This window comes from Bufo bufo, chromosome 4 (genome assembly GCF_905171765.1).
Source record: "Bufo bufo chromosome 4, aBufBuf1.1, whole genome shotgun sequence".
Lineage (NCBI taxonomy): Eukaryota > Metazoa > Chordata > Amphibia > Anura > Bufonidae > Bufo > Bufo bufo.
In genome coordinates, this window is record NC_053392.1 from 422,051,559 (window position 1) to 422,064,304 (window position 12,746).

Genomic DNA, 12,746 nt, shown 5'->3' on the forward strand with positions numbered 1-12,746 from the left:
TGTCTACAAAGCTGTGAAAGCTCATTTTTTGCAGAGAGATCTGTACCTTTCATTATTACCAGTTTGGTGTGTATGACTTTTCATCACTTTTAGTAAAAATTTTTGTAGAAGGTGAAGTGACCAAAAAATCGGCAATTTAGATTTTTTTGGTCATTTGCTATATAGGATAAATATTTTTTTTATCATTTACTTTAATAGTAGGGCATTTTCGGGGATGGAGTATAATTATATATTGATGAAGGCATCAAAACTATGAATTAACACGTGGAATTATATACAAAACAAACAAGTGTGAAACAACAGAAAATATGTCATATTCTAGGTTCTTTAAAGTAGCCACCTTTTGCTTTGATTACTGCTTTGCACACTCTTGGCATTCTCTTGGTGAGCTTCAAGAGGTAGTCCCCTGAAATGGTCTTCCAACCGTCGTGAAGGAGTTCCCAGAGATGCTTAGCACTTGTTGGCCCTTTTGCCTTCACTCTGCGGTCCAGCTCACCCCAGACCATCTCGATTGGGTTCAGGTCAGGTGACTGTGGAGGCCAGGTCATCTGGCGCAGCACCCCATTACTCTCCTTCATGGTCAAATAGCCCTTACTTTCAAAGTTTTCCCAATTTTTCGGTTGACTGACTGACCTTCATTTCTTAAAGTAATGATGGCCACTCATTTTTCTTTACTTAGCTGCTTTTTTCTTTCCATAATACAAATTCTAACAGTCTATTCAGTAGGACTATCAGCTGTGTATCCACCTGACTTCTCCTCAACGCCACTGAAGGCCCCAACCCCATTTATAAGGCAAGAAATCCCACTTATTAAACCTGACAGGGCACACCTGTGAAGTGAAAACCATTTCAGGGGACTACCTCTTGAAGCTCATCAAGAGAATGCCAAGAGTGTGCAAAGCAGTAATCAAAGCAAAAGGTGGCTACTTTGAAGAACCTAGAATATGACATATTTTCAGTTGTTTCACACTTGTTTGTTATGTATATAATTCCACATGTGTTAAATTCATAGTTTTGATGCCTTCAGTGTGCATCTACAATTTTTATAGTAAATAAAGGGGATAGACGACTCTACCGCTTGGGCAAATGATAGAGGTGCAGGACTGCTTAGTCTGACTCACCCAGTCAGGAGCATACAATCACAGAAAAACAAGGGTAAGCAGGCACACTCTAGTCTGGGTAAAATCAAGTAATTTATTTATAGTAAAATAAGATTGGTGGAGGTATAAAATTGATAAACATAAAGATAAACTTGTAATAAAAAAGAGAAAGATAGTCTTTTGGTAGAAAATATGAGTGGTGGGTGATCACCACTGGGTAATGAATATCCTGTAAATGATCCAATAATCCTCAGGATCATTCATCACTTGAAACAGAGCAGGAGGAATACGGAGAACAAACTTTGAAAAGTTCGCGATCACGGGACCGCTGACGTCATCCACCAGACGCGCTAACCACGTCCTCCAGGGTCCTAGGCAACACGAGGGACGCTATCGACTCTGAACAGGACTGAACCAACACAGCCTTCCAGGAACCGCCGATCACTGCCGGAGGATTACACAGATCCAGCGCTAGGAAGGGTAAGTGATCTCTGTAGCCAGAGACAGTGCGGGATGCCGCACTCAGGCTCAGAGCTCCTCTTCCCTCCACAGCTTGGCATATGAAATACAAATGACATATTATCTAAAGCTTTGAATTATAGCTATATGTACATGCCTGCTGCTTTATTAGAAATATATTGAAACAGCGCAATATTTATCCCGGACTGTGCGGCAACTGACATCTACATATATTACACAAACAGTGTTCCTTCACCTCCATAAAGGACTACCTTATCTTATAAGATATCTTTTATTCAATTTTACCTCCAAACAGTGGCCACCATCATATGAATAACAGTGCATGAAAGACTTGAATTTTTTCCAGACCTTTTTTCCAGATATTTTACAGGATATTCATTACCCAGTGGTGACCACCCACCACTCATATTTTCTACCAAAAGACTATCTTTCTCTTTTTTATTACAATTTTATCTTTACAGGGAGTGCAGAATTATTAGGCAAGTTGTATTTTTGAGGATTAATTTTATTATTGAACAACAACCATGTTCTCAATGAACCCAAAAAACTCATTAATATCAAAGCTGAATATTTTTGGAAGTAGTTTTTAGTTTGTTTTTAGTTTTAGCTATTTTAGGGGGATATCTGTGTGTGCAGGTGACTATTACTGTGCATGATTATTAGGCAACTTAACAAAAAACAAATATATACCCATTTCAATTATTTATTTTTACCAGTGAAACCAATATAACATCTCAACATTCACAAATATACATTTCTGACATTCAAAAACAAAACAAAAACCAATCAGTGACCAATATAGCCACCTTTCTTTGCAAGGACACTCAAAAGCCTGCCATCCATGGATTCTGTCAGTGTTTTGATCTGTTCACCATCAACATTGCGTGCAGCAGCAACCACAGCCTCCCAGACACTGTTGAGAGAGGTGTACTGTTTTCCCTCCTTGTAAATCTCACATTTGATGATGGACCACAGGTTCTCAATGGGGTTCAGATCAGGTGAACAAGGAGGCCATGTCATTAGATTTTCTTCTTTTATACCCTTTCTTGCCAGCCACGCTGTGGAGTACTTGGACGCGTGTGATGGAGCATTGTCCTGCATGAAAATCATGTTTTTCTTGAAGGATGCAGACTTCTTCCTGTACCACTGCTTGAAGAAGGTGTCTTCCAGAAACTGGCAGTAGGACTGGGAGTTGAGCTTGACTCCATCCTCAACCCGAAAAGGCCCCACAAGCTCATCTTTGATGATACCAGCCCAAACCAGTACTCCACCTCCACCTTGCTGGCGTCTGAGTCGGACTGGAGCTCTCTGCCCTTTACCAATCCAGCCACGGGCCCATCCATCTGGCCCATCAAGACTGACTCTCATTTCATCAGTCCATAAAACCTTAGAAAAATCAGTCTTGACGTTTCAGCTTGTGTATTTTGTTCAGTGGTGGTCGTCTTTCAGCCTTTCTTACCTTGGCCATGTCTCTGAGTATTGCACACCTTGTGCTTTTGGGCACTCCAGTGATGTTGCAGCTCTGAAATATGGCCAAACTGGTGGCAAGTGGCATCTTGGCAGCTGCACGCTTGACTTTTCTCAGTTCATGGGCAGTTATTTTGCGCCTTGGTTTTTCCACACGCTTCTTGCGACCCTGTTGACTATTTTGAATGAAACGCTTGATTGTTCGATGATCACGCTTCAGAAGCTTTGCAATTTTAAGAGTGCTGCATCCCTCTGCAAGATATCTCACTATTTTAGACTTTTCTGAGCCTGTCAAGTCCTTCTTTTGACCCATTTTGCCAAAGGAAAGGAAGTTGCCTAATAATTATGCACACCTAATATAGGGTGTTGATGTCATTAGACCACACCCCTTCTCATTACAGAGATGCACATCACCTAATATGCTTAATTGGTAGTAGGCTTTCGAGCCTATACAGCTTGGAGTAAGACAACATGCATAAAGAGGATGATGTGGTCAAAATACTCATTTGCCTAATAATTCTGCACGCAGTGTATATTTATAAATTTTATACCTCCACCAATCTTATTTTACTATAAATAAATTACTTTATTGTACCCAGATTAGAGTGTGCCTGCTTACCCTTTTTTTTCTAAAATTTTCATAGTCATGAAAATAAAGAAAACTCTTTGAATGAGAAGGTGCGTCCAAACTTTTGGTCTGTACTGTATTATATATATATATATATATATATATATATATATATATATATATATATACACACACATATACATACATATATATATATATATATATATATATATATATATATATATATATATACACATATATATATATATACACATATATACATACACACACACACATACACACACTGCTCAAAAAAAATAAAGGGAACACAAAAATAACACATCCTAGATCTGAATTAATTAAATATTCTTCTGAAATACTTTGTTCTTTACATAGTTGAATGTGCTGACAACAAAATCACACAAAAATAAAAAAATGGAAATCAAATTTTTCAACCCATGGAGGTCTGGATTTGGAGTCACACTCAAAATTAAAGTGGAAAACTACAGGCTGATCCAACTTTGATGTAATGTCCTTAAAACAAGTCAAAATGAGTCTCAGTAGTGTGTGTGGCCTCCACGTGCCTGTATGACCTCCCTACAACGCCTGTGCATGCTCCTGATGAGGTGGCGGACGGTCTCCTGAGGGATCTCCTCCCAGACCTGGACTAAAGCATCTGCCAACTCCTGGACAGTCTGGTGGATAGAGCGAGACATGATGTCCCAGATGTGCTCAATTGGATTCAGGTCTGGGGAACGGGCGGGACAGTCCATAGCATCAATGCCTTCGTATTGCAGGAACTGCTGACACACCCCAGCGACATGAGGTCTAGCATTGTCTTGCATTAGGAAGAACCCAGGGCCAACCGCACCAGCATATGGTCTCACAAGGGGTCTGAGGATCTAATCTCGGTACCTAATGGCAGTCAGGCTACCTCTGGCGAGCACATGGAGGGCTGTGCGGCCCTCCAAAGAAATGCCACCCCACACCATTACTGACCCAATGCCAAACCGGTCATGCTGGAGGATGTTGCAGGCAGCAGAACGTTCTCCACAGCGTCTCCAGACTCTGTCACGTCTGTCACATGTGCTCAGTGTGAATCTGCTTTTATCTGTGAAGAGCACAGGGCGCCAGTGGCGAATTTGAAAATCTTGGTGTTCTCTGGCAAATGCCAAACGTCCTGCACGGTGTTGGGCTGTAAGCCCATCCCCCACCTGTGGACATCGGGCCCTCATATCACCCTCATGGAGTCTGTTTCTGACAGCTTGAGCAGACACATGCACATTTGTGGCCTGCTGGACGTCATTTTGCAGGGCTCTGGCAGCGCTCCTCCTGTTCCTCCTTGCACAAAGGCAGAGGTAGCGGTCCTGCTGCTGGGTTGTTGCCCTCCTACGGCCTCCTCCATGTCTCCTGATGTACTGGCCTGTCTCCTGGTAGCGCCTCCATGCTCTGGACACTACGCTGACAGACACAGCAAACCTTCTTGCCACAGCTCGCATTGATGTGCCATCCTAGATAAGCTGCACTTACCTGAGCCACTTGTGTGGGTTGTAGATTCCGTCACATGCTACCACTAGAGTGAAAGCACCGCCAGCATTCAAAAGTGACTAAAACATCAGCCAGGAAGCATAGGAACTGAGAAGTGGTCTGCGGTCACCACCTGCAGAACCACTCCTTTATTGGGGGTGTCTTGCTAATTGCCTATAATTTCCACCTGTTGTCTATACCATTTGCACAACAGCATGTGAAATTGATTGTCACTCAGTGTTGCTTCCTAAGTGGACAGTTTGATTTCACAGAAGTGTGATTGACTTGGAGTTACATTGTGTTGTTTAAGTGTTCCCTTTATTTTTTTGAGCAGTGTGTATGTATGTATATATATATATATATATATATATATATATATATATATATATATAGTGAGGCAGTGACAGGCCTCATGGCTGCTAGGGGAGATTTATGGCAATAGTTTCCATGTCTTCCCCGGCAATCATCAGGTCTGAGGCAGCACCAGGTGCCACAATCAGTCTGGAATAAGAGCCCAGCCCAGACTGTCAGTCAGGGCAGAGTGTTTGGTGAAACAGAGTCTTGTGGAGGCTCTGTACAAGTGGTCTCAACCGGGTTGGCTGAGGGGCCACGGAGCTAGGTGTTAGCCGGAACTTTGGGGGATGCTGTGACGCCTGGGACTAAGGGTCATAAGGCCGGAGTCGGAAGGACTACTGGGCCACAATCCCCGCAGAAGCTGTTGAAGGGTTACAGCCAGAAGGCCGTGGGACTATAGGGCTGGAGAAAGCCGCACTTATGTTCCTTGTGTGAATAGAGCTCTGTATAGGCGAGTCAGGACTTATGTTTTTGTAGTAGCTAGTGCCTAGATGGGCAGGTCTTTATTTTGCATCATTTGTGTTTTTTCTGGTGGCGAAAATAAATCTCACGTTGGACCTGAAATCCGGTTGTCGGTGGAGATAATTGTGAGAATGACCCCCGAAAGAGAGCTAATTTTATAATATATATATATATATATATATATACACACACACACAATTTTATTTTTACACTTTTTTTTTATAGCTCCCATAGATTGCTTTTTTCATGCTCCAATACGTTAGCGACAGGCAGGGGTTCCATAGGAACTGATGTGCGGTAGCTTCGAATTATGCAAGAGGATCGAGGCTGCTGCACTCATCATCCGTCTCCCCAGATCCTCGCTAGAAAGAGCCGATGCACACAAGTGCTTCCAGGTTTTTGTGCTCCCAGATGCCGTGGTCACGTTTGACAATGGCACCTGGGCGGTTAGCAGTATGTGATCGACATTAGGGCTCATGCACATGAAACTTTTTTTCCCCGTGTCCGTTGCGCCCATATGCGGAACCATTCGCCCCCCCATACATATGCAAGCTACGCACACCTGAGGGACGAAGCCGTTGCCACGGTCTCTGACATGGGTTTATCTTCCCTGAGAAATCCAACTGCTGGATCCAGTGGTGCGCCTGGGGGGGGAGGGGGTGGGCGGTTTGCCCCGGGTGCTGGGTCTCATGGGGGTGCCAGGCCCAGAAGCAATGAGCACTTCCATCAATACAGATGGAAGCGCTCATTGCTGGAGCGCTGATGCCCACATACTGCAGCAGGGCAAGGGAGCGCATAGTTCCCTGCCTGCCCCACCACCGATCACCACCACAGGCTTCAGGCCTAGTAGGCCTGAGGCATATGCGGTAGTGAAATCCCGATGCAGGTGTGTGCGATGACGTCATCACGCGCGAGCGCGCCTGTCCCGGGACGCAGCAGCACAGTAAAGTGTGCGTGCCTTCCTCTGCGAGCAAGCGCCTGGACATAGATGAGTATTAAGCTTTTAGTTAATTTTTATTTATTTTTTCTTATATGCGCCAACTTTGGGGGACACAGGAGGACATGTGGGGGAAAAATATTATGGTGGGATACTGTGTGTGGGGCAAAACACTATATGGGGCAATGTGGGGGAAACTACTGTGTGGAGAAAATTTATATATGGGGGTAGTGGGGGGCAGTGTGGGGGACACTACTGTGTGGGGGCAGTGTGGGGGACACTACTGTGTGGGGGCAGTGTGGGGGACACTACTGTGTGGGGGCAGTGTGGGGGACACTACTGTGTGGGGGACACTACTGTGTGGGGGCAGTGTGGGGGACACTACTGTGTGGGGGCAGTGTGGGGGACACTACTGTGTGGGGGCAGTGTGGGGGACACTACTGTGTGGGGGCAGTGTGGGGGACACTACTGTGTGGGGGCAGTGTGGGGGACACTACTGTGTGGGGGCAGTGTGGGGGACACTACTGAGTGGGGGCAGTGTGGGGGACACTACTGAGTGGGGGCAGTGTGGGGGACACTACTGAGTGGGGGCAGTGTGGGGGACACTACTGAGTGGGGGCAGTGTGGGGGACACTACTGAGTGGGGGCAGTGTGGGGGACACTACTGTGTGGGGGCCGTGTGGGGGAAATTACTGTGTGGGGGCCGTGTGGGGGAAATTACTGTGTGGGGGCCGTGTGGGGGAAATTACTGTGTGGGGGCCGTGTGGGGGAAATTACTGTGTGGGGGCCGTGTGGGGGAAATTACTGTGTGGGGGCCGTGTGGGGGAAATTACTGTGTGGGGGCCGTGTGGGGGAAATTACTGTGTGGGGGCCGTGTGGGGGAAATTACTGTGTGGGGGCCGTGTGGGGGACACTACTGTGTGGGGGCCGTGTGGGGGACACTACTGTGTGGGGGCCGTGTGGGGGACACTACTGTGTGGGGGCCGTGTGGGGGACACTACTGTGTGGGGGCCGTGTGGGGGACACTACTGTGTGGGGGCCGTGTGGGGGACACTACTGTGTGGGGGCCGTGTGGGGGACACTACTGTGTGGGGGCCGTGTGGGGGACACTACTGTGTGGGGGCCGTGTGGGGGACACTACTGTGTGGGGGCCGTGTGGGGGACACTACTGTGTGGGGGCCGTGTGGGGGACACTACTGTGTGGGGGCCGTGTGGGGGACACTACTGTGTGGGGGCCGTGTGGGGGACACTACTGTGTGGGGGCAGTGTGGGGGACACTACTGTGTGGGGGCAGTGTGGGGGACACTACTGTGTGGGGGCAGTGTGGGGGACACTACTGTGTGGGGGGCAGTGTGGGGGCAGTGTGGGGGACACTACTGTGTGGGGGCAGTGTGGGGGACACTACTGTGTGGGGGCAGTGTGGGGGACACTACTGTGTGGGGGGCAGTGTGGGGGACACTACTGTGTGGGGGCAGTGTGGGGGACACTACTGTGTGGGGGCAGTGTGGGGGACACTACTGTGTGGGGGCAGTGTGGGGGACACTACTGTGTGGGGGCAGTGTGGGGGACACTACTGTGTGGGGCACACTACTGTGTGGGGGCAGTGTGGGGGACACTACTGTGTGGGGCAGTGTGGGAGACACTACTGTGTGGGGCAGTGTGGGGGACACTACTGTGTGGGGCAGTGTGGGGGACACTACTGTGTGGGGCAGTGTGGGGGACACTACTGTGTGGGGCAGTGTGGGGGACACTACTGTGTGGGGCAGTGTGGGGGACACTACTGTGTGGGGGGACACTACTGAGTGGGGGGACACTACTGAGTGGGGGGACACTACCGAGTGGGGGGACACTACCGAGTGGGGGGACACTACCGAGTGGGGGGAATTACTATATGGGGACCGTGTGGGGGAAATTACTATATGGGGACCGTGTGGGGGAAATTACTGTATAAGGGCCGTGTGGGGGAAATTACTATATGGGGGCCGTGTGGGGGAAATTACTATATGGGGGCCGTGTGGGGGAAATTACTATATGGGGGCCGTGTGGGGGAAATTACTATATGGGGGCCGTGTGGGGGAAATTACTATATGGGGGCCGTGTGGGGGAAATTACTATATGGGGGCCGTGTGGGGGAAATTACTATATGGGGGCCGTGTGGGGGAAATTACTATATGGGGGCCGTGTGGGGGAAATTACTATATGGGGGCCGTGTGGGGGAAATTACTATATGGGGGCCGTGTGGGGGAAATTACTATATGGGGGCCGTGTGGGGGAAATTACTACATGGGGCAGCGTGGGGGAAATTACTACATGGGGCCGTGTGGGGGAAATTACTATATGGGGGCCGTGTGGGGGAAATTACTATATGGGGGCCGTGTGGGGGAAATTACTATATGGGGGCCGTGTGGGGGAAATTACTATATGGGGGCCGTGTGGGGGAAATTACTATATGGGGGCCGTGTGGGGGAAATTACTATATGGGGGCCGTGTGGGGGAAATTACTATATGGGGGCCGTGTGGGGCAAATTACTACATGGGGCAGCGTGGGGGAAATTACTACATGGGGCAGCGTGGGGGAAATTACTACATGGGGCAGCGTGGGGGAAATTACTACATGGGGCAGCGTGGGGGAAATTACTACATGGGGCAGCGTGGGGGAAATTACTACATGGGGCAGCGTGGGGGAAATTACTACATGGGGCAGCGTGGGGGAAATTACTACATGGGGCAGCGTGGGGGAAATTACTACATGGGGCAGCGTGGGGGAAATTACTACATGGGGCAGTGTGGGGGAAATTACTACATGGGGCAGCGTGGGGGAAATTACTACATGGGGCAGCGTGGGGGAAATTACTACATGGGGCAGCGTGGGGGAAATTACTACATGGGGCAGCGTGGGGGAAATTACTACATGGGGCAGCGTGGGGGAAATTACTACATGGGGCAGCGTGGGGGAAATTACTACATGGGGCAGCGTGGGGGAAATTACTACATGGGGCAGCGTGGGGGAAATTACTACATGGGGCAGCGTGGGGGAAATTACTACATGGGGCAGCGTGGGGGAAATTACTACATGGGGCAGCGTGGGGGAAATTACTACATGGGGCAGCGTGGGGGAAATTACTACATGGGGCAGCGTGGGGGAAATTACTACACGGGGCAGTGTGTGGGAAATTACTATATGGGGGTGATTACTGTATGGGGCAGAGTGGGGGCGTTGCTATTGGGGACGCACTGTGGGGGCAATTCTATTATTTCTGGGGACACTATACAGGGATTATTGCCTGGAGCACAATATAGGGGGCACTCTAGGGGACTGGGGGCACTCTAGGGGACATTATAGCTGATGTGGACACTATAGGGACATTTGGGTTAATTTATCAAACTGGTGAAAAGTAGAACTGGCTTAATTGCCCATAGCAGCCAATCAGATTCCACCTTTCAAATTTGACAGCTCTTTTGTAAATCCAGTTCTACTTTACACCAGTTTGATAAATGACCCCAATTATGTCTCCTGGGGTCACTATTTTTTCAGCCGTATAGTACCTAGGGCATTGGGGGGGGGGGCACAACGGGCACAGTATTTGTGGTGGCAGCAGGATGACACTGTGGGGACACCAGGATGAGGAGGTTGATGGAAAAATTTAGAAATCTAACGTGTCTGTGTTACAAACTCTGTAGAGACGAGATGCGGCTGAAAGAATTTGTCATGGCGGTCTAACAGAGGAGAAGAGGAAAGAGAAGGTCTACACGACAGGAGATGTCCCTTGCTGTAAGAGGTATGTGGCCAAGTATTGGGGGGGTGCCACATAAAGGACCCGCCCCGGGTACCAAACACACTAGGTGCGCCACTGGCTGGATCTTTATCTTTTATTATCCTTTATTAAAGTCAGGAGATCTCCATAGATGTTTGGCTGATTCTACTAAAATGAGTAGGTTCAGCAGATACACATCTAATGTATATGGCCTGCTTAATAGTGGCATAAGGAATCTTACAGGCAGTAAGGCCTGACCCGATTAGATTTAAGACCCAGGGGAAACTCCTATAGAATCCCAAGCATGGTCAAACTTTGAAAGCCTGCCCCTCATCAGACTTTTGGCGTCATTGGGACATCTTGGAAGAAAAAAATCGGGATTGAATAAAAATCCCCTCCCCCACCCTATAGACAATTGCCATCTACCTGAAGACTCCTTTTTGTTTTGGGTCTGCTAGAACCTAGCTTGGGAACAATTTTTTTTTAATCTCCAATGCTTATTCAAAATATCATCCAATGCGGACCCAAGGAGTCTATCCCCCTCACAGGGAATAGCACAGAGGCAACTCCTTGAGCCAGCATCATCCGACCAGGACCTTAACTATATGACTCTTTGGTTTGCGTTTGATAGAGCTGTAGACCTGGCTGAGAGCCTCACCAAACCTGCCGAGGTATCCGTGTTTTAACCCTGGGAAAGAGTATATCATTTCTTCTTGGGGTTACCGGCTGCTAAATGGTTTTCCATCTGGTTAATCCACACGGAAAAGGACCTAGCTGTGCAGGTGGCAGCAATAGCAGGTCTTAACATAGCCGACCCCTCTCCCAAGATATTTTAAGGAGCCCTTCACATTTTTTGTCCATGGAGTCCTTCAGAAACCCCAGGTCTTCAAGGGGGAGGGAGGACTTTTTGAAATTCTGTCTACCGGGGTATCAAACTTTGGAATTTTTTTCCCCCGCTTCACATTCTGAACCTGCAATGGATATATACATTTGAAGGCTTTTGAAATAACGGGTCTTTTTTCAGGGTCTTTCCACCCCTTTGTAATAATGTCTCTTATATTATCATGAATAGAGAACACTCATTTTTTTCTTTTCCCCCAATCCTTGAAACATCTAACTTCATAGTTGGGGACAGATCCACCGATTTTGAAGTAGACGGATGGGGAGAGGTGGGAGCCATACATTGGTCTATTGCCGAATTTACCTCATCCGTAATACGGCTTCTAAGTAGAGATATCCCGAACTATTCGCCAGCGAACAGTTCCCGGCGAACATATGCGATGTTCGGTCCGCCCCTATACGTCATCATTGAGCAAACTTTGACCCTGTACCTCACAGTCAGCAGACACATTCCAGCCAATCAGCAGCATACCCTCCCTCCCAGACCCTCCCACCTCCTATCAGAAAGCAAGGACAGCATCCATCTTAGATTCATTCGGAAGCTGCAGTGTTAGTGAGAGGAGGGACAGTGCAGCTGCTGCTGATTTAATAGGGAAATCGATAGTTAGGCCAGTGTATTCAGTGTCCACTTCAGTCCTCAAAGACTCATCTGATCTGCTGTAAGGACAGCGTCCTGACAGCACCCCAAAAAGTCCTTTTTAGGGCTAGTACATCAGTCTGCTTTTTTTCCCCTCTGTAATCTAATTGCAGTTGCCTGCCAGCGTGTGTGTCAGGCCCGCCACAGCGTGTACTGTGCCCACTACTGCCAGTGCCCAGTTGCACCTCTAAAATCTGGTGTCACAGTAGCTTGCATTTAAAAAAATAAAAAACACATTTTTCACTGTAATCTAATTGAAGTTGCCTGCAAGCGTGTGTGTCAGGCCTAGAGCGTGTACTGTGCCCACTACTGCCAGTGCCCAGTTGCACCACTCATATCTGGTGTCACAGTAGCTTGCACGCATAGTACAACTAATCGGAAAAAAAATGACAGGCAGAGGCAGGCCACCCCGCAGGGGCCGTCGTGGTCGTGGTGCTGTGATTTCCTTTGGCCCTAGAATAATGCCCAGTGTTCAGAGGCCATGTACCCTGAACTCGAAAAGTTCTGAGAGTTTACTGGCTAACACAGGACACCCAATCTTCTACAGCTTCCGCTCGGA

The 12,746-nt window shown here is 48.0% G+C and overlaps 1 protein-coding gene across 1 annotated transcript in view; it reads right to left on the reverse strand.

The window, feature by feature from the left end:
* LOC120997212 (centriole, cilia and spindle associated protein) overlaps window positions 1-12,746 on the reverse strand; it is an 87,174-nt gene that overhangs the window by 11,862 nt on the left and 62,566 nt on the right. The gene's annotated exons all lie outside the window — the stretch shown is intronic.